The sequence below is a fragment of the Aethalodelphis obliquidens genome, unplaced genomic scaffold (assembly GCF_003676395.1).
Source record: "Aethalodelphis obliquidens isolate GAN/ISIS:26980383/991018 unplaced genomic scaffold, ASM367639v1 scaffold44, whole genome shotgun sequence".
NCBI classification, from domain to species: domain Eukaryota; kingdom Metazoa; phylum Chordata; class Mammalia; order Artiodactyla; family Delphinidae; genus Aethalodelphis; species Aethalodelphis obliquidens.
In genome coordinates this window covers 5365083-5386346 of record NW_020837988.1, presented here as the reverse complement: position 1 = coordinate 5386346, position 21264 = coordinate 5365083, and the positions used below count along the sequence as shown (strand labels likewise).

The 21264-nt window shown below is 47.3% G+C and overlaps 1 protein-coding gene across 1 annotated transcript in view; it reads left to right on the top strand.

The window, feature by feature from the left end:
- Positions 1 to 125: 125 nt before the first annotated feature.
- SLC39A11 (solute carrier family 39 member 11) overlaps positions 126 to 21264 on the top strand; it is a 416650-nt gene continuing 395511 nt past the window's right edge. The window contains exon 1 of the mRNA XM_027080527.1: positions 126 to 223. The gene's annotated coding sequence lies outside the window, so the exon portion shown is untranslated. The remainder of the gene's footprint in view (positions 224 to 21264) is intronic.

Here is a 21264-nt window from a genome sequence, read left to right as displayed (position 1 = left end):
GCCGCCCGGCGGCCATCTTGGTTGGGGGCGGAAGCGCTTCCGGCCCGCTGAGGGCCACGCTTGTTCGGGGGCGGCCGAGGGGCGTGACCGCCGATGGGCGGCACTTTTTTAAAAGGAAACTGTGTGGTGGTTGATTCGCGAAGGCTGGCGGTTTCTCTGCGGCTCCAGCCTCTAGTGGATTTGAAGCCCCTCCCAGCGCGGGTGGAGCCTTCCCAAGTTGGAGGTAATTATAACCAAGCGCCCGCGGTCTGATTGAAACGCCTTCTCGGGATGCTCGGGTCCCTCGCTAGGTCTATCGCGGCCCCGGGACAGGGGTCCTTCTCCTGAGACGGCGCAGTTGCACTCTCGGCCGGTCCCCTTCCCCTAGGCTCCCTCGGCCGCCCCTGTGTCCTGGGCGGGCTGGGGAGCCGGGTGGGCGCGCAATGCTGACCGTAGGTGCTGGACCCTCACCCCTGGCTCTCGGCGTGCAGCCTTCTGGGGCGTCCTTGTTATTCGTTTTTTACTCTGGACATCCACCGAATGCAATGTTAGGAAAAGGGAAGCGTGAGTCCGTTTTTGTTCGTTGGAAAGTAACTTCACAGATGCTCTGGACCGGGCCTGAGCGCCGGCACAGGCTCTCTCTTAAGGGGTGTGTGCGCGCGCTCGTTTGCTTCTGGTTTTCTTTTGTTGTTGCTTATTTTGGGGTTTTCGTTTTGTGTTTCAAACCAGTGTTATACCATCAAAAATGTCTTCCCTGATATGACCTTACACTGGCACCAGTCTGGAGAGGAGGGTAGTGGGCAGTGAGGAAACGACCTAAATGCCTGAGAAAACAACGCCTGGGGGTGGGGCAAGGGAGCCGAGTTGGGGGGAGGACGCCTAACACTGACTCAGTGATAATGAAACTTGGAGAGTGTGGCCTGTCTCTTCTAAGTATTTCCAAGACCCTTCATTAAAAAAAAGCATTTATTATTGAAGATTTCATATCCACACTAATGTAGAGAGAATGGTATAATGGGCCCACCAGCTGGGCTTTACACTTACTAAGTCACGGTCAGTCTCATGTATATCCCTACGCACTCCCTCTCCCTCCCACCACCTCCATTATTTTGAGGTGAATCCTGTAAATAAATCATTCATTTATAATATTCTAGTTTACCTCACAATAGCCCTACGATCTAGGGAATTTTACAGGTGGATAACCTGGGCCCCAGAGAGGCAAACAGGTTTTACTCAGTGTCATTTTCAAAGCCTGTCCACAAAATGCTCCGATACACTTCAGCCCTGCAGAGTAGGTAGGAATAATTATTCTATGCATGACAAAAAACCAGGGAAGCTTGTTTATTCCTGCCCAAGTCACATGGTTACTAAGGGACAGAATCAGCCCTTAGACCTAGAACTCTGAATTCCTTTTCTACTTTGTCACACAACTTCCCACAAACTCAGAGCACTCCCTGGTGGCAGGTCTGCACTTTGCTGTCACTGCAGTGCCATTCTGTAGGGACACTTGTTCGTGTTTGACTTCCCAGCACCTGCAGAACCTCTTTTCTGTGTTTGAGAAAATTACCGCCTTACGGCAAGATCTGTTCCCCTTACAGCTGAGCTGGGATCAGCCAATCAGACACAACCACCTAGGACTTTATTTATTTTTTTAATAAAGATACTTTTCATTTATTTTTCGTTTATTTATTTATTTATTTTTGGCTGCATTGGGTCTTCGTTGCTGTGTTCAGGCTTTCTCTGGTTGCGGCGAGCGGGGGCTGCCCTCCATTGCGGTGTGTGGGCTTCTCACTGCGGTGGCTTCTCTCGTTGCAGAGCGTGGGCTCTAGGCGCGTGGGCTTCAGTAGTTGTGGCTCACGGGTTTAGCTGCTCCGCGGCACGTGGATTTTCCTGGACCGGGGCTCAAACCTGTGTTGCCTGCATTGGCAGGCGGATTCTTAACCAATGGGCCACCAGGCAAGTCCCACCTAGGACTTTATAGATGGAGAGCTAGTGATGTCAAGGAACAGGGACAGTGGAGACTTCGTTTTGATGGTGACAGAGGCGTCCCCTGCAAACATCCAGTCTCCAGGGGCAGCAGAGACACTGAATCCAGCTGCAGCGCTCAGCTGCCAGTGCCAGCGGTGGTGCTGGTGACAGCTATGGGTGACCAGAATGGTGTCCGCACCAGAATTGCCCTGCGGCGTGTTCTGACTGGGTTCTGAAGGTTAGCTTCCCTTTGTCCCTGTCTGTTCACTGAGCCGGGTTCCCCAACTTTCCCAGAGATTCTATGAGTCGTCTGATATCTTCTCGATAAATTTCATTTCTTTGAAAAGTAAAAACACTTTCAATTGCTTGCCTTTAGAGACCCTAACTGACCCAGACTCCCCGAATTTCCAGCTCCACGAGAGTTTGGCTGGCCTCTTTCAAACGGCAAGAGGGAGGAATGTGAACAGTCAGCTAGGGTTTGCACGGGGGGGGGGCGGGCACTTGCACACACACCTGTCATTTCAGGTAGAGGAAAGGCAAGCTCGTCAGCTGACATCACCGCAGAGTGTGTTCTGAAGGCAGGGCTTTCCCTACCCCTTCTCTCTGCTTCCCTAGCCAAGTTCACCGGGCTGCCCTGAAGATGCCACTGTTGCTCTTCTGCTCGCAGATCCAAGTGCCTAACAGAGGCTGTTACCACACCGGCTTCTTGCCTGGGTGCTGTGAAAGCTCTGTGTCTTTGACTCTTTATTCTCCACACCTGCTTTCCCATTCCCCCGGCATTGAAGAGGCAGCCCTTCCTTCTTGCGCCTTCTGCGTTGTCGCCCCATAAAACCAGGATGTGGGCAAAGAGCTCAGCTTCAGCAGCTGGGCAGGGCACTGGGCTGAACCAGGGGCAGAGATGAGAAACCGTCTTTTTTTTTTGTCTCAGGGAGGCGCACAAGTAAGAGGCACCTCCTCGTTTTATTGCCATCTTTTAATTTTGGCTTAGAGATGAGTGCGTATGTGTGTATCTTGTGGCAGTCTTGATGTCAGATTTTCTTCCTTTCACGTTAAATCTTTTTTGGTAGAATTTTAAGCATCCAGTATTTAAGTTCAAGAGATTCCATGTAGATCACCCTGGGCTTCTGAAGTCAAACCTAGGCATTCTGCCAGTTATATAATATAGCTGTAGTTTGGAGCACCACCTAGGCACTCCGCATATATCTTTAATTCTCGCAATAATTCTATAGCATAGTTGGTCTTACACTCATTTGATTGGTAAAACAAGGTTCAGCAGGACCAAGGCGTCCGCCTGAGATTACGCAGGTAGCCAGCGGCTGAGTGTGTCTTCAGATCCCAGTTAGTTTGACTCTACAGTCCTTGATCTTTGTTGTATCGTTAGCTTCAAAGAAAATTTCAGAACATCAAGAGGCAGAAGAGCCAAACAATTCTGAAGCAAAATTCAGATGGTACCCACACTGCCTCCTGCCCTTTGCCCAAAGGTGGGGCTTTACAGATACAAGCAGGGACTTCCCTGGTGGCGCATTGGTTAAGAATCCGCCTGCCAATGCAGGGGACACGGGTTCGAGCCCTGGCCCAGGAAGATCCCACATGCCGCGGAGCAACTAAGCCCATGCGCCACAACTACTGAGCCAGCACTCTAGAGCCTGTGAGCCACAACTACTGAGCCTGCGAGCCACAACTACTGAAGCCCGTGTGCCTAGAGCCCGTGCTCCACAACAAGAGAAGCCACTGCAACGAGAAGAAGAGTAGCCCTGGCTCACAGCAACTAGAGAAAGCCCGCGCACAGCAGCGAAGACCCAACGCAGCCAAAAATAAATTTAAAAAATAAATTTATTAAAAAAAGAAAAACAAGTACAGGCAGTTGGGGGACCCAAGCTGGAGCGGCTCTCCAGTGATTTGGGGGACAGATGACACATGGGGTGGCCATGCCTGGGAGGCAAGTTGTCTGCATGCTCAAGGGCCCTCTTTTAAAACTGGGAGCATGTTCTGATAGTTTCACTTTCTCTGGGCCCATCAGCACTGTTATCTCACTCAGAACATTGAGTGGGCGGATTTCTCCCTACTTGTTAATAGAAATGTAGCAAGCAAGCCAGCATCATGCCTAAAATAGAATGGTTTTTTGAAAACAGAGTTTTGCAGATACCACGTCCTCCTCCTTTCATGCATTATGTGGTCTAGCATCTGGACCTTGGCTCCCTGACTAAATGATTCAATAAATATTTGCAAAATGAGTGAATGGCGTCATACATATATGTCACATAATCACAAAGTATCTGCTCAAAGGACGCATTGGAAAAGGCAAAAGAATCTTTTGCCATCAGTTGCCTAACAGCTGAAATGCTAAAAGCAGTAAGACAGTTTTCACCTATGTCACACCCCCTCCGAGGCCTTGTTTCAATACCTTTTCTTTTAGGGAAGGTAGCTGTGTCTCTGGCCTGTCAGAGTGCAGTATGAAGTGTGAACCTGCTGAGTCTTACATCTGTCTGTACTCGGATGATGTTGGAGGGAAGGCTGTTTTCTCATAGGATGAGGGGGGAATGGGGGCTGGGCACACCAGAGGAGAGATGATAAATGGAAGAGCCAAAGTAACTGAGGAAAATTAAAATAAATTTAACTCGGGCTCAGCTAGAAGAAATGGCAAGGTAGAAAGCAAGATGGTAGAAAAAGAAAACGGAGAGGAATCTGACAACAAATTAACAGAGGGCAAAGCAAAGAAAGGGAAATTTGATCTGGTAAAGGATAGACTGTGTCACTAAAAGGAGTGTGAGGTTTTCTCAGGGTACATGCCCAGTAGTGGGATTGCTGGGTCATATGGTAGTTCTATTTGTAGTTTTTTAAGGAACCTCCATACTGTTCTCCATAGTGGCTGCACCAATTCACATTCCCACCAGCAGTGCAAGAGGGTTCCCTTTTCTCCACACCCTCTCCAGCATTTACTGTTTCTAGATTTTTTGATGATGGCCATTCTGACTGGTGTGAGATGATATCTCATTGTAGTTTTGATTGGCATTTCTCTAATGATTAATGATGTTGAGCATTCTTTCATGTGTTTGTTGGCAATCTGTATATCTTCTTTGGAGAAATGTCTATTTAGGTCTTCTGCCCATTTTTGGATTGGGTTGTTTGTTTTTTTGTTATTGAGCTGCATGAGCTGCTTATAAATTTTGGAAATTAATCCTTTGTCAGTTGCTTCATTTGCAAATATTTTCTCCCATTCTGAGGGTTGTCTTTTGGTCTTGTTTATGGTTTCCTTTGCTGTGCAAAGCTTTGGAAACAACCTAAGTGTCCATCATCGGATGAATGGATAAAGAAGTTGTGGCACATATATACAATGGAATATTACTCAGCCATAAAAAGAAACGAAATTGAGCTATTTGTAATGAGGTGGATGGACCTAGAGTCTGCCATACAGGGTGAAGTAAGTCAGAAAGAGAAAGACAAATACCATATGCTAACACATATATAAGGAATTTAAGAAAAAAAAATGTCATGAAGAACCTAGGGGTAAGACAGGAATAAAGACACAGACCTACTAGAGAACGGACTTGAGGATATGGGGAGGGGGAAGGGTAAGCTGTGACAAGGTGAGAGAGAGGCATGGACATATATACACTACCAAACGTAAGGCAGATGGCTAGTGGGAAGCAGCCGCATAGCACAGGGAGATCAGCCCGGTGCTTTGTGACCACCTAGAGGGGTGGGATAGGGAGGGTGGGAGGGAGGGAGACGCAAGAGGGAAGAGATATGGGAACATATGTATAACTGATTCACTTTGTTATAAAGCAGAAACTAACACACCATTGTATAGCAATTATACTCCAATAAAGATGTAAAAAAAAAAAAAAAAAAAAAGGAGTGTGAGGGGCCGGACAGAAGATCGAGTTACGCACTGCTGCCCGGTGTGATTGAGACATTTGGTGTTTGCCCTTCCCTTGGCTGACATGCCAACAGGATAAGAGAGCCTCGCGAGAGGTAGTCTTGACATCTTCACGTCAATGTCTATCAGCCTGTGTCAGCTGGAGGTGACATTTGTCGTAGAAGGGATGGTTATTTGACTTAACTGTTTGCAGATAACTGAGACCCTGCCTTCAACAAATAGCCCGGCAGGCGTCACACCTGATAGAGGGAGCTTGGATGTCTGGGCTACACACATTCTCAACACCGTGACTAAAAAGGGTGATATCGAAAAATCGCACTCCAAGCATGTTACCCTTAATTAGTGTGTATTCGAGTACCTACTGCTGTAGCTAGCTCTGTGTTGGATGCTGTGGAGGATATAAAAGGTATTTGATGAAAAGCCAATGATTCTGACACAAGCTCTCACTTCTCTTCAAGCCTCCTACACTGTCTTTTCCCCTTTCCCACCATTCCACCCTAGCTGATGAGCCTTCCCACAGGAATGGAGAAAACAGAAGTAATCAGGAAAGTCCTCATGTCAAACCTACTAAATCTAACTCTGGACCTCACCCCTCCCACCTCTCAAAGATCTCACCCCCTTCTCTCTCCTCCATAATTTTCTCCTTCTCAGCTACATTGTTCCCATTATCTCAGAAATATTCCCTAGTGTCTCCCATTTTATAATCATGCCCTTTTGTCTCCCAGTCTCCTTCCAGCCCCCGCCCATTTCTCCTTTCCTCATCACAACAGATGGTCTTGACCTTTGGTCATTGCTGTCTCCACAAGAGGCCTTCCATTCTCTTCTCCAGCTCCATCCATTAGGGATCCTTGCATCATCACTGCATCCACGAAAAGACCTCCCTCGCCATCTTGTCAGTTTCAGTAGTCACTTCTCAGTTTTTGGACCTTTCAGCAGCACAGCTGACCTGCCCCTTGTTGACGCAGTTGCCTTTTGATTTCTCTCAAAACACGCTCCACTAGCTTTCCTCTTACCTCACTAGGCCTGTCTTCTCAATCACTCCCCCCACCCCCTCACCGGTACGCAGGCCTCTCACTGTTGTGGCCTCTCCCGTGGCCTCCAGACGTGCAGGCTCAGCGGCCATGGCTCATGGGCCCAGCCGCTCCGCGGCATGTGGGATCTTCCCGGACTGGGGCACGAACCCGTGTCCCCTGCATCGACAGGCGGACTCCCAACCACTGCGCCACCAGGGAAGCCCCACAATCACTTTTGCTGGCTCTTCTTCCTTTGTGTAACGTCTTCACGTTGGATGGACCCAGGCTCAAGCCTTAGCACTGGTCTCTTCTTGGTCTTCAATCCCTGTCTAGGTGATTCCATCCTGTCCTGTCACCTAAAGAGTTAGAGCATTACTCCAGTGGTTCAGATGGAAATTATGATGGCAGTGGAAATGGAGAGAACGGAACAGATGTTTGCAGATGACTCCGACATTTGTTACTACAGCCCTGTGCTCCTGGATTATATATACATCTAGCCACCTCCTTAGACTCTCCACTTGGATGTCTAAGAGAAGTCTCAAATCTAACACGTCGAAAATAATAATTCTCTTCCTGCCACATCCATCCTGAACTCTTTTCTAGTCAACCCTATCTCGGGAAATGGTACCACCCAGTTATTCCGGGCTAAAACCCAGGAATAATCCTCCATCCCTGTCTCTCACTATCCACACCCAATCCATCTACAAATCCTATAGACTCTTCCTCCAAAACAGGGGTTGATGCAATTTAACTATGAAGAGGCAGATAGTCAGTGGGTTTTGCAGGGCCTGTGGTCTCCATTACAACTATTCTACAAGGCCCTTGTAGCAGGAAATCCGCAGCAGACAGTAGGTAAATGAATGGGCGTGGCTGAGTTCCAATAACATTTCATTGACAAAAGCAGTCAGAGGGCCAGTTTTGGCCCACGGACAATAGTTTGCTGACCCCAGATCCAAAATATATCCCTGTCCTTTTCCATCTCCACTGTCACTAGCCGAGTCCAGGTCATCAGCTTCTCATATGAGCCACTCGGATTACCTTTTTTCTCCTTTTAGTTTTTTTTGTTTTTGGCCATCCCACATGGCATGCAGGATGTTAGTTCCCAGACCAGTGATCGAACCCGCGGCCCCCGCAGTGAAAGCATGAGTCTTAACCACTGGACTGCTGGAGAAGTCCTTCAGATTACCTTCTAATTCCTCCTGATTCTACTCCTGTCCCGTTAGTGACTCTCCCCACTATAAAAGCAAGCTGAATCTTTCAAAAGTATAAATCAGGCCTTGTGTATCGCCTGCTTTAAACCTCCAGTGTTTTCCCAGCCCTCTGGGTCAGGTTCCAACTCCTATCAAAGATCTTCAAGACCCTACATGACCTGGCCCCATCCCATCCCGCCCCTCTCTTGCTCTATTCCAGCCTCACTGGCCTTCTTTCTGTTTCATAAACAAGGCTTGGTTCACTCTTTTCTAAGGCCTTTGCTCTGACCGTTTCTTTTACCAGATCTTCACATGGCGGTTGCCTCCTCTGAGAAGCCTGCCTGGGCCACCCCAATCTAACTCAGGAAATGTTAACATTTATAAAGCGCTCACCATATGTCAGCCAGTGTTATAAACTCTGAATATGAATTACCTTATTAGGTTCTCACAAAAAGCCCTCTGAACTAGATCCTGTTCTTATCTCCATTTTATTGAAGAGGAAATTGGGGCCAAGAGAGATTGTATGATTTGCCCCAAATGATTGAGGGAGTAGCAGAGCTGAGATATAAACCAGGCTGTCTGGCTCTGGGGTCCATGACCTTAGGCACCCAAGTAAAGACAGGCTCTTTACTGTCTATGTATTTTTATCATAGCATTTGTCACTGTGTTGTGATTACATGTTCATTTATTTGTGCTTTTGTTTGTTGAGTGTCTCCCCTACAACAAAAAGCAGAGATCTCGTCTGTCTTTTATCTCATCAAATTCCCAGCTTCTAGAACAGTGTCTGACACACAGTAGACATTCAGTACTTGCTGAGTGCATGAACAGTAATTTAACTTTGTAGCAAAGTAATTTATTGATATGCTGACAAATCTGTAATATTCAAAGTACACCTTACCTTAGAATTCCTGTGAAGGAAAGGAATAGATTCATTACTCTAATTTCAGCAATGTTGAATTAATTCATAATCTGATCAGCCCTCCCCTCTCCCCCAAAATACGTGACTTCTTTGGAATTTTTTAAAAATAAATTTATTTATTTTTGGCTGCATTGGGTCTTCAGTGCTGCACGCGGGCTTTTTCTCTAGTTGCGGCGAGCGGGGGCTACTCTTCGTTGCGGTGCGCAGGCTTCTCATTGCGGAGGCTTCTCGTTGCGGAGCACGGGCTCTAGGCGCGCGGGCTCAGTAGTTGTGGCGCACGGACTTAGTTGCTCTGCGGCATGTGGGATCTTCCCGGAGCAGGGCTTGAACCCGTGTCCCCGGCATTGGCAGGCGGATTCTTAACCACTGCGCCACCAGGGAAGCCCCTCTTTGGGTTTTTGAATGTTACTTATGGAATTAGAATAGACTCCTGTCCGTTTAACCTTCTTATTCCCTTATCCTGTTGCTTCCGGGCTAGGTGTGAGTGTGTTCATACGCGTTGATACTCCAGGACCGCAAACCTGAGGGTCAGGATAAGTTCAAGGGAAGGTGGTCCCTTCCAGTGCGGCTGAATGTTTTCACCTTAAGGACAGATCTATAAGAGAAGTTGTTTTATTACAGTAATCCTGCCCTTGCCTTACCTAGAGAAGTACTGTGGCCAGGCACCCGTAGCTGCCTCCGGAGAATATTCAGCTGTAATGATGACGGTTTGGTGGGGTATTTCCCTCTTGGATACAGCATAACTGGAGAAGTAGCTTGGGAGGGAGCAGTTTTCAAGTGTACCTTTCCTAGGGATGAGCCATTGTGAGGATCACGTCCCATCCTGGGATTCACACAACCTAAAATTATAAATGTCAACTAAGGAGGTCTTAGAACATTGAGCGTTCAAAGACTCCAACTGGGGAAATCAGATCCCTGAGGAAACTGCAGGGTTTTAGGAGGAGGTATGCTTGCAGGAAGCTCTATTTCTACTGGGACGTGAAGTTTGTTTGTTTTTGTTGTATTTGAAGTTGTACTAGGTAAATCAGAAACAACCTGCTTGGCCCAAGGTTGGATGATAAAAGACTCTGAATCCTCAGGCTCCAGAAAGTTTGCAGTTTGGGTACTTGCAAATAGAGTTTGGGGGAAAATGCCACCAGTTGACTAGAATGTATTGAATTGCCTGGGCTTTTTTTTTTTTTTTTTTGCCGTACGCAGGCCTCTCACTGTCGTGGCCTCTCCTGTTGCGGAGCACAGGCTCCGGACGCGCAGACTCAGCGGCCATGGCTCACGGGCCCAGCCGCTCTGCAGCATGTGGGATCCTCCCGGACCGGGGCACGAACCCGCGTCCCCTGCATCGGCAGGCGGACTCCCAACCACTGCGCCACCAGGGAAGCCCGTAGCCTGGCCTTTTTGATATGCTTTTGGTATAGGTGGCGGTTGTGGAAGCGTGCACTACATGACCTTGGAATTTGAAAAATCGTGCTGATGAGTTTTCATCTTGCAAAGGGAGATCATAAAGTTGCATTCTGCATCGGCCATGCCCAAAGCAGCATCTTCGGATGTTGACCACCTGGAATCCTGTGTGAGCGGGTGTTGCTCTAATCCTTCATCCTCTCTGCAGCTCCCAAGCTGTCCGGTGGTTATATTCTGAAAATCCAGTTTTTCTTCTCGGAATTTAGAGAGTGCTTTTAACGTTGGAAGGCCCCGAGGGCCTCTCAGTTATGCCTGTACCTTGGTGGAAGTTTAACGAGCCTGCTCCAGCTATTCCAGTAGACGGTGGGCAGCCTTGAGAGTGCTGGGATCCCGGGAAGGGGGCTGTCTCAGGAGGGGCCGCATCCTGATTCTCCATCCCTCACGCCATCCGTTCTGCGCCCCTCTCTGGAGGCTGCCCTCTCTGCACTACCTCCTTTGGCCCTCTTACCTTCTGGCTCTGGTTGAATTCAGCCACGGGAGTGTTCCCGACCAGGGCTCTTGGCCTCCTTAATCGATAGAAGTTGATCAGAGGCCAGACAAGAAATTCAGGCAAGGCTTTATTGGGGTCCCTGCTGCAGCAGCGGAGAGTGAAAACAGGTAACAGGTTCCCCCGCTCACTCGCCCTTTGAGCTGGTTCCTTATATGGGGTGAGGGTGGGGTATATCCAGAGTTCGGGCCGGAGGGGTGGCTTGGGGGTTTTGCCCACCCCCTTGGTGGTGCTGTGTGCAGGCGGCCTGCACAGTACCCTGTTTTTGCTCCCGACACCCTGTTTTTGCTCCCAGCCCCTCAGAAGTGTCAGGTGTGGTTTTGGTCTTTTTGTATCTTGTTGTTCATAATTTGCCCCAACTGCTCATGAGCGCAGTTATTTTTAGTCCCTTACAGTTTCTTTGTATTTTGTTGCTTGAGGAGATGTGTGTTCGGGGGCAAGCAGTGAAGCAAAGGGCCCCAGGTCCCAGCCTGTCTCAAGCAGTGCAGCAAAGGGCCCCAGGTCCCAGGTCCCAGGTCCCAGGCTGTCTCGGGAGGAGAGCAAAGGGATGCTCTGCGATTCTGGCACAGCTCCCGTTGGGTCTTCCTTCCTCGTGGCTTCTGCTCTCACTCGGCTGGTGAAGTCTTCCTTCCTCACCTGGTCTCCGGGCCCCTCATCCATCTCTTGCTGATTCCCTGACACCCCCCCACCCCTCTGTACGCAGCTCCTTCATTACATTCATTTTAGTTAAACCCCTCTGAGTGCGCCATCTGTTTCCAGCTGGACCCGTGAGCGATACAGATGGTTATAGACCCGGACTAGCGGCGTGATCCTCTCCCTCTGTTTAGCACCAGGCCCCAGGCCAAACCACGTTTTCACCCTGGAGGAAGAACAAAGAACTCAGCTATTTAGAACATGCCGTGAACCCTAAGTTTCTAGAACACTTGGACAATATGAGGCTCTGTTTACGGAGGTGAGACGTTATATCCCTGGTCCATTCGGGCAGAGACGGACGTTTAGTTAGGCTTAGCCGAGGAGGAAAGCCCTCTAGCCAGAAAGGAACACTCTGTGTAGATAGAAATCGTGTAGCACCTTATCGGCAGACACATAATGCATTTACTTTTCTGCACCGGACTTGCTTTCACCTTGCATCACGTGGTCGGTTGTGTTAGTGCCAGCTGAGCTTTCCTGATGGCAGGATGAGAAGCCATGGTTTAATATTAGCCAATTTGGAAAATCCTTGGTGGTTTAATAGCCCAAAAGTTCCTGGTCTTCTCTTGCTGCGATTCAAGGTGAGGGGAATTTCATGTTTACTGGACACCCCTGTGTACCTGGTGATGTGATAAATTATTTAAAATATTTTATTTCAGGTAGTCTTTACACCACTCTGGGAGGTAGGTGGTGTGATCCCTATTTTGCAGACAGGGAGGCAGGGGTTTGGGAATGTCAGGCCCAGGCTCCAGGTCACACCTCCCATAGGTGGAAGTGCAGTGATGTGGTTAAGAAATCAGGTTCTGGGCAAGTGATGTAAGTAATCTATGCCTCCGTTTCCTCATCGATAGAATGGGGGTAACAGCTGGACCTACTTCATAGAGCTCTTGTGGTAACTGAATGCAATGATGAATATAAAGTGCTTAGAACAGGACTCAGTGCATCCAAAAGTCAGCTAATTTTCTTTTCTGATTTTAACAGTCTAGTGCATAGTTAAGATTCTGTTTTAAGCACCTGGAAATTTTTGTTATGTTTTGATTTTGAGTGAAAGAAGTGATCAGAAGGTGATAAAAAGTCATTTTCTTTGACCTGATTTTAAAACTCTTGCTATTTCTCTGTCATCAGTTTTGCTGTCAGCAAAGCTGACATGTCTTTATGACATTTTTAGAGCATCCCTTTCATCATCTGCTTTACAATGACTTAGTCATGCTATTTAAATCAGGTTACAAAATCTGGAAGAAATCAGATGAGCCCGTTAAAAACTGTCTGTGAACAAAATGGGACTCACTGGTGGTTGTTTGTTTTTTCTTTTGCTACTGGACAAATGATGGCTAAGACATCTAGAAAATGTTTTGTACACTCTTTTGGGGACTGGGAGTTTTAAGACAAATTGTAAAATTCTAAAGTTTACAGTTCCGTGTTTTAGGAAACCTGGGGAGTGGGGGTTACGTCACCTAGGACTCCGGCCCATTTTCCTGAATCTCTAAAGTCTTTTCCGGAAGTAGGTGGGAAACGAGGTGAGTCTGCATAGCTGGCCTCTTGAACAAAGTTCACCCTGAGTCCCTTAATTGAGAGTGTGATTTCACGTGAAGGTAGTTTATAAAACAGTACCCTTGCAAAAATAAATAAAGTCACTAAAAAACTGTTTGCTTTCTGCTTTCTAGTATATAGAATCAATTATAACAGCAAAGATCGAGGTAAATTTATCTGACAGGAAACACATGCAATTACCAAGGCTGGTGCAGCTTACTTGAAAACACAAGCAGTATTAGCTATTTTGTCTAAATACTGGACGCTCAGGAATGACAAATTAGCAAAAATAACCACATTCAAGATATCACGAGAATAGTAAAAATATCTGGCTTCTGTGCACACCTATGCTCGGCATATTAAAACCATCCATCGTGGCGCATAATTAAAACTGTTTTTGCCGTTGGGGCTGCTGAAAGCTTTTTCTGGATGTCCCAGGTTTCCTCATATGTGTAGAGCATGGAAGGAATTTCTTTATCTCCACCACCTTCAGAAAGGGGGGGCCAGGAGCAATGCTGGGACCTCTCAAAGGAACAGAAGAGGGGGCGAATTGCACGTGAGAGCGTGTGTGAAGAGTCTTCAGTCTCCTTTGATGATGATTGATCTACTGTTTGTCAAAACCTGCTGTTGTTTACGGTGAGTGACAGCTGGGGAGTGATGGATAGATCAACTATGGAAGGCGAGTGAAGGATAATTTAGGAAAAAGGCACTGCCACTAGACGATCTTCACCACGTTCTAAACGTCAACACCACACATTCCGCACTCTGTTCTTCCCTAGTGACATGGTTCCCAGGCTGCTGGAAACTCGAACGGAGGCTCCTCCTGGGGAAAAAGCTTTCAGGTCATTTGGGTAGTTGAATCGTCTGCCGTTACTTTCTTTTTTGTAAATTTTTATTGGAGCGTAGTTGCTTTACGACGTTGTCGACGTTGTGCTCGTTTCTGCTGTGCAGCCTACTCGGGATCAGATAGGGTGAGCTCGGTGGCCCTGTGGGGCTGCGCTGGCTCGTTTCCTCCTCCAAACAGACAGGAAACCAGTCCTCGTTAGCAGGTGGTTCTAACTGGGAACCTTGTCCTCCCACTCAAACACGTATTAAACTGCTTCTGTCTGAGGCCGCGCAGTGATGGAAAGGATGGAGAGACGGGGAAGAAGAATGAACGAGGCCTGGCTCTGGACCATCCACCCGCAGGAGTACATGCCTCTCTGCTGTTCCCTTCAAAATCCGTTCCCAGCCTCATTAAAAAAAGAAAATTTATTTAGGGCTTCCCTGGTGGCGCAGCGGTTAAGAATCCGCCTGCCAACGCAGGGGCATGGGTTCGAGCCCTGGTCCGGGAAGATCCCACATGCCGCGGAGCAACTAAGCCCGTGCTCCACAACTACTGAGCCTGCGCTCTAGAGCCCGTGAGCCACAACTACTGAGCCCGCGTGCCTAGAGCCTGTGCTCCGCAACAAGAGAAGCCACCGCAGTGAGAAGCGCGCACACTGCAACGAAGAGTAGCCCCCGCTCGCTGCAACTAGAGAAAGCCTGCACGCAGCAACGAAGACCCAATGCAGCCAAAAATAATAAATTAAATTAACTTTAATTTAAAAAATATTTATTTATTTATTTGGCTGCGCTGGGTCTTAGTTGTGGCACGTATGCGGGATCTAGTTCCCCGACCAGGGATCGAACCTGGGCCCCTTGCACTGGGAGCTCAGAGTCTTAACCACTGGACCACCAGGGAAGTCCCCCAGCCTCATTTTCTGAAAATGAAGTGTCCCTCTCTATTTAAAGGTGGGCAGGTGGAATGCTCAAAAGGAGAAATCATTTCAAAAATTTCAAATTTTAAATGTAAATATTAGAGAACACTATTTGGAAAGATGAACAGAGGAAATAAAGGAAACGAACTCTGATAGGCTAAGTTTTAAGAAATGTGCCCCTGTCTTGACTGCACAAGACCTGGACCCTTACTGACCTTGACACCCTTTAAGAATGGAGCTGCTTGGGGGCTTCCCTGGTGGTGCAGTGGTTGAGAGTCTGCCTGCCGATGCAGGGGACGCGGGTTCATGCCCCGGTCTGAGAAGATTCCACATGCCGCGGAGCGGCTGGGCCCGTGAGCCATGGCTGCTGGGCCCGCGCGTCCGGAGCCTGTGCTCCAGGGCGGGAGAGGCCACAACAGTGAGCGGCCCACGTACCGCAAAAAAAAAAAAAAAAAAAAAAAATGGAGCTGCTACTTCCGTGCCTTGCTTTGGTTCTTCTCTAGCAATTAGGATTTACTTTATCAGTCCCGGAGGCTGTAAGGAAGCCCTTGAGATCCCAGACCCTCTAAATACCCATCTCCATGTTGGCCCAACAGCCCAGAACCATGTTGCCGATGGCAAACCAGATTTTGGGTCTGCTCGGCTGTTCTAGAGCTGTTCTGTTCAAGATTGAGGAGGAATGGGTTTCCTTGGTTGCAGAGATAGCCCCCAGCAACACGCCGTGTGGCTGAGGATGCGACGGGTGCCACCTTCCAGTCCTCAAGCCCTTGGAGCTGGGAACAAGCAGAGGGGGTCGCGTGAAGGTGCAGGAGAGAAGGACAGTGAAACAGCTGTGGTCTGTCGCTTCCCGGAACGAGCCTGCGATAAACAGGGCCCGTCCACCTGGGCGAGCTATTTAGGGGACTGTTTTGTTTTATTTTGTTCACTGGTGAATCATTTATTCAAACAAGACAAAAACGTCTCCACATTGTTTCCTTTTATACAGAAATTGGAACATTTCAAATATATTACCTTTTCTCTTTTTCAACAGATCTTATTTGAGTCTGGTCCCAGGAACTTCTTTTCCTTCTAGGATTCACGTTTTAGTAACACACATGCACCCATTACAGCCAAAACAGCATACTTGAATTTCGGATAGTCATTCATTATTATGGTGACAGTACCAACATATGGTAAAAGCCCTCTGGCTCTCCCCACCATGTCCTTCTTTTCGGGCCAGTTCTTGCCTTCTTTGTATGAACCTCTATCATCAACTTTAACATTATCTCCTTTAGTCAGAAATTCGATGTCTCCATTATCTTTCATGAACTTTGATTACTCTGTGTACTGTTGGAATGTAGGAGACTATTTTAATCTGCAAAAAAGCGTTTAAGTGGAAGCCAAAGTGAGTCTTCATCCAGTCTGAGCCTTTGCTCCACAAGTGTCTAGACTCCGAAGTTGACAGTGCAACTGGGACTAAGCTAACTTTAGATAACCTTGAGCATGAACCCTGGAGACTCCTGTTCATCAAAAAAGGCTGTAAGAAGACATTCTTCCCCATCACATACTGGCTGGTACTTAAAATGCACGAGACGAGCTGACGTAGGCATCCTGAGCCATGGAAATGGACTGGGGTGGGAGCGGCGGATGAAGGGAGGACTTCTTTTATCTTGAAGACACTCTTTTGTGGAAGTGTGTTCACAGCTGAGAAGGAGAACTGTGATTCATTTTCTCGGTGGCCGAGCATCTCAGCTTCCCCCAAAATGTTCAACCTAAGGTTTGCATTAGGAAGCGTGGCGGCAGGTGGGGAAGGCCTATGAAAACACTGTCCTTGATGAGAATCAATTTAAAAATTATTTGGAGTGACTTTTCTGCAAAGAAGTTATCTTGTTTTTCTTATACAAAATTATTGCTGTGAGCAGGACCTTCACTTTAGGTTGGTTGACTGGTGAGGATGGTAACCCTTTTGCCAACCCTGTTTTTTTTTTTTTTTTTTTTTTTTAATTTTGAGGTGTTATTGCAGGGACAGCTGGCTGGGGCTAGGTGTGCAGTGTGTGACCTGGCACGGAATCCTCCAGGTGAAAAATTACTGCAGGCACAATGTCCCTCTCCCCTACCAGAAAAAAAATGACTCAAGGGCTTCCCTGGTGGTGCAGTGGTTGAGAGCCCGCCTGCCGATGCAGGGGACGCGGGTTCGTGCCCTGGTCCGGGAGGATCCCACATGCCGCGGAGTGGCTGGGCCCGTGAGCCATGGCCGCTGAGCCTGCGCGTCCGGAGCCTGTGCTCTGCAATGGGAGAGGCCACAACAGTGAGAGGCCCGCGTACCGCAAAAAAAAAAAAAAAAAAAAAGACTCAGTATCCTTAGACTTCAAATGAGTTAGTCAGATTCTAGTTCTCTTCCTCAGTTGAAAGCCTTGGAGAATCTCTGCATTGGAGGTCTTGCCCAAAAGATACAGAAGGTGCGTTGTGTGTGCACGTGAGTGTGTGTTACACGTCCGCATGCATGTCATGTGCACACGTGTGAATGTGTCCTTCACGTGTATGTGCATCACATGTGTGTGCATGCGCTCCGTTGCGTCACCCGTGTGTGTCTGAGCACACCCAGTGCAGCGAAGGTACCAGTTGAGCTGAACTTGAGAGCCTTGGAAGACAGTCCATTTCTCCGGAGTAGTGGGATTCTGGTTAATGTTAAGAAAACACCTAAGGCTTTGTTTTGTTATTTGAGAAGCATTTGGGGTTCTTGTTAAAAAACAGTGTCCATGAGAAAAAATATCGGCTCTCTCAGGAATGACTATGTTGCCTGGCCTGGAGGATGAGGGGTCTCAGGGGAACTGATTCCCAGCCATCGGCCAGGTTGGGGGCGCAGGACGCACCGTCCAGGAGGGCATTGCTGCTCCTTTGTGGTATCTGCTGCGACTACACGTAGTCCTGCTACTGGTGGCTCTTCTTCTCTTGAGACTAGCAATCTTCTCTCAGGGGCCCCGTACTGGCTACCTAGTAATCTTTTCTTTGTAAGGACCTGGGACCCCTGTGTCTTCTGTGTCCAGGCTACAATAGCCTTATTTGGTAGCTCACAGCACACCCCCCTTTCTCTCTTCGGGGACTGCCACTGCCAAGGGACCTTCTCTACTGCTTAAGGGATTGGAGGTCCCATCACTGAATAACTGGAGTCGGTAAAGCCCTGGGAAGCCGTTTCAGATTTCTTTTTAAGTGGGCCTTGCCTCCCATTCCTCGACGGGCTTTTCGAAAAGGATGGGGCAATTTTATCTCTAACCAGTACATTCCTTTTCTGCTTCCAGTCCTTGTAGGATCAGGGTCACAAATAAGCCCCCTGTCTGGACCAGACACATATCCTGGCAAAGAGGTCTTTTCCTCCCCCGAGTCTGGCCCTTCAATGATGCCAGGAAAGGAGAGAGATGAAAAAAATAAAGGCTCTCCTTCTCCGTGAAAAATCCCTCTCTGCCCACCTGGACCTGAGCCTCTGTGTCATCAGCTTTCTCATGCTGAACACCTTTGTCCTACGGGAGCAGATGTTCATGGAGCCCAGCGATCAAGCTACAGCGTTTCATTTAATGATATTATACTCACTTTCAATCTTAGGAGAATCGATCATGTTTTCTATTTAACTTGGTTAAGTCTTGGTTAATATTTAGCTCTGTTTTGAAGCCTAGTCCAGATATCTACAACCTGACACATCTAAACGAGGAAACTAGGTACCCAGCCTGTGTTCAGTCACTGCCGAGTTAAAGGAAAGGGTGGGCAGTCACTGCAGTTGGCGGTGGGAGTGGCAGGTGTGAAAGCTTGGCCTTGAGCTGTTATTCTTAGCTCTGATGGTCTGCCGACTTGGGTAACTGCTATAAAAGCTTTCTAGCTGTAAGCAGAATACAGTCCCTGGTGCCTACTTTCTAGAAGAGCTGCTAGGGAAAAAAAAAAATTAGAGGCTCTGCCTATGAGAATGAAAGTTGTCTTGCTTCTAACATATTAGACGCAGAACAACTACTTAGGTGAAGGTTTGCTTTGCTAGAACGTTTGATAGGAAATTTGGTGTTTTTGAATCTGGCAAAAAATATGGATTAGAAAAGTGGCTGATTATAAGTTATTACTTATAAGCCCAAATGCTTGGTCCGCTAAATATTGTGATTTTTTTTTGTGGTGATGCATGTTTCAGAAACACTCATCAGACCTTCTGCATCACATAAGGAACCTTCTGAAGGTTCTCTTCCCCCTTTCTTCAACGAGGCCGAAGTTCGTTTCTGTCTTTCATTGTAACTTGATGGTCTTGGTTGGACAGCCACGTCTGGGGCTGATTACGAGCATCTATCTCGACAACCACCTACTTGCTGCCTTTGTCAGTGACCAGGCTGTACGCTTTTCCAGCACGAGGCTCCTACTTAGGGCAGCTGGGGCCGAAAGCTTCAATGCCTGTATTCTGTCTTGGAGGAGAGGATGAGTTTGTGTAAGCAGACTCCAGCTCACTGCCAGCTCTGAATTCCCAGCCACCAGCCTCCGTCTTCTTCTCTGCCTACCATTTATGAGAGATAAATAAGTTTGTGCAAAAACAAAAAGAGGCACAATTATAAGATGACACTGTAGGGAAAGTTGTTACACAAAAATGCATGCAATAAACTATTATATATAGGATGGATAAACAACAAGGTCCTACTGTATAGCACAGAGAACTTATTCAATATCCTATGATAGGATAGACCTAGAGTCTGTCATACAGAGTGAAGTAAGTCAGAAAGAGAAAGACAAATACCGTATGCTAACACATATATATGGAATTTAAGAAAAAAAAATGTCACGAAGAACCTAGGGGTAAGACAGGAATAAAGACACAGACCTACTAGAGAACGGACTTGAGGATATGGGGAGGGGGAAGGGTGAGCTGTGACAAAGCGAGAGAGAGGCATGGACATACATACACTACCAAACGTAAGGTAGATAGCTAGTGGGAAGCAGCCGCATAGCACAGGGAGATCAGCCCGGTGCTTTGTGACCGCCTGGAGGGGTGGGATAGGGAGGGTGGGAGGGAGGGAGACGCAAGAGGGAAGAGATATGGGAACATATGTATAGGTATAACTGATTCACTTTGTTATAAAGCAGAAACTAACACACCATTGTAAAGCAATTATACCCCAATAAAGTTGTTAAAATATATATATATATATATCCTATGATAAACCATCATGGAAAAGAATATAAAAAATAATATATATAACTGAATCACTTTGCTGTATAGCAGAAATTAATGACTTTGTAAATTAACTGTATTTCAATTAAAAAAATTTTTAAATGCATGCAGCAAAATCACACATGATTACTCAGGATCAGGTACGAGTTCAACTCAGAACTGCCCAGCAGTCACAGCTAATGGAGCGTGACTCCTTCTCCTTCTCTTTTCTTCTTCATAAAAACAAGCAAAAGAAAGAAGTGCAGCGTCCTTCTATCCTTCAGTGTCCTTGTCCTCGTGTCCTCTTAGACTGTCCCAAGCTATGGCATGAACCTCACCAAAGTTCCAACCCCATGTCCAATATTACTCAGCTCTCTGTGTTAACTGAAACACAAGCTAACATCATATTCCACACAGGCCCCAATGTCCTATCATCTCTCCTGATACCTTTCTCACTACATCCGCTTAGGTTTAAACCGCTCTTCACCACCCATGAGAATGGAAGGTAAGTAGTAGCTTGCATAACCCAAATGCTCAGATATCCTAAAATCAGTGGAGTACATCACTTTTTATTCTCTCCTGGCATCCAGCCGATCTGTCTTCATAATTACATGTTGAGTGGAGGCTAGGATTATTCTCGGTCCCTTGGAATCACTTCTCTAAGTAATTGTCAGCGTTTATGCAAAGACCCAGGAACATCACATATTACAATAATGGTAAAGTTGGGTTTAAAGCATTTCATTGCCAATCTTTGCTTGTTTTTATGAAAGAGGAGAAGGGAGGAGGAGGGGGCGTCACTGTCCATTAGTTGCGGCTGCTAAGAGGTCCTGAGCTGACCTTGCAGCTGACCTTTCCTTTGGTAACCTTGTGGGATTTTACTGAATGCATTTTTTTTTTTTTTTTTTGGCATGTGGCATCTTAGTTCCCTGACCAGGGATTGAACCTGCGCCGCCTGCAGTGGAAGCGCAGAGTCTTAACCACTGGCCTGCCAGGGAAGTCCCTATGGCATGCGTTCTGTGTAACAACTATCCAGATGGTCTCATCTTACAATTGTACCTCTTTTTATTTTTGCTTGGATTTATCTATCATTATTTATTGAACATATCTTCTGGGCCACGGTGCTTTTGGGAATGAGGTGGCATGAGTTACATAGGCAGATAGAAGAAAAGCAGCACTGTAACCACAGGTGGAGCTCTTAGTCATTCTAACTGTCAGGCAGCCCTTGCCTAGGGAGCCAGAAGAGGCAAGCTCACTCCTAAATG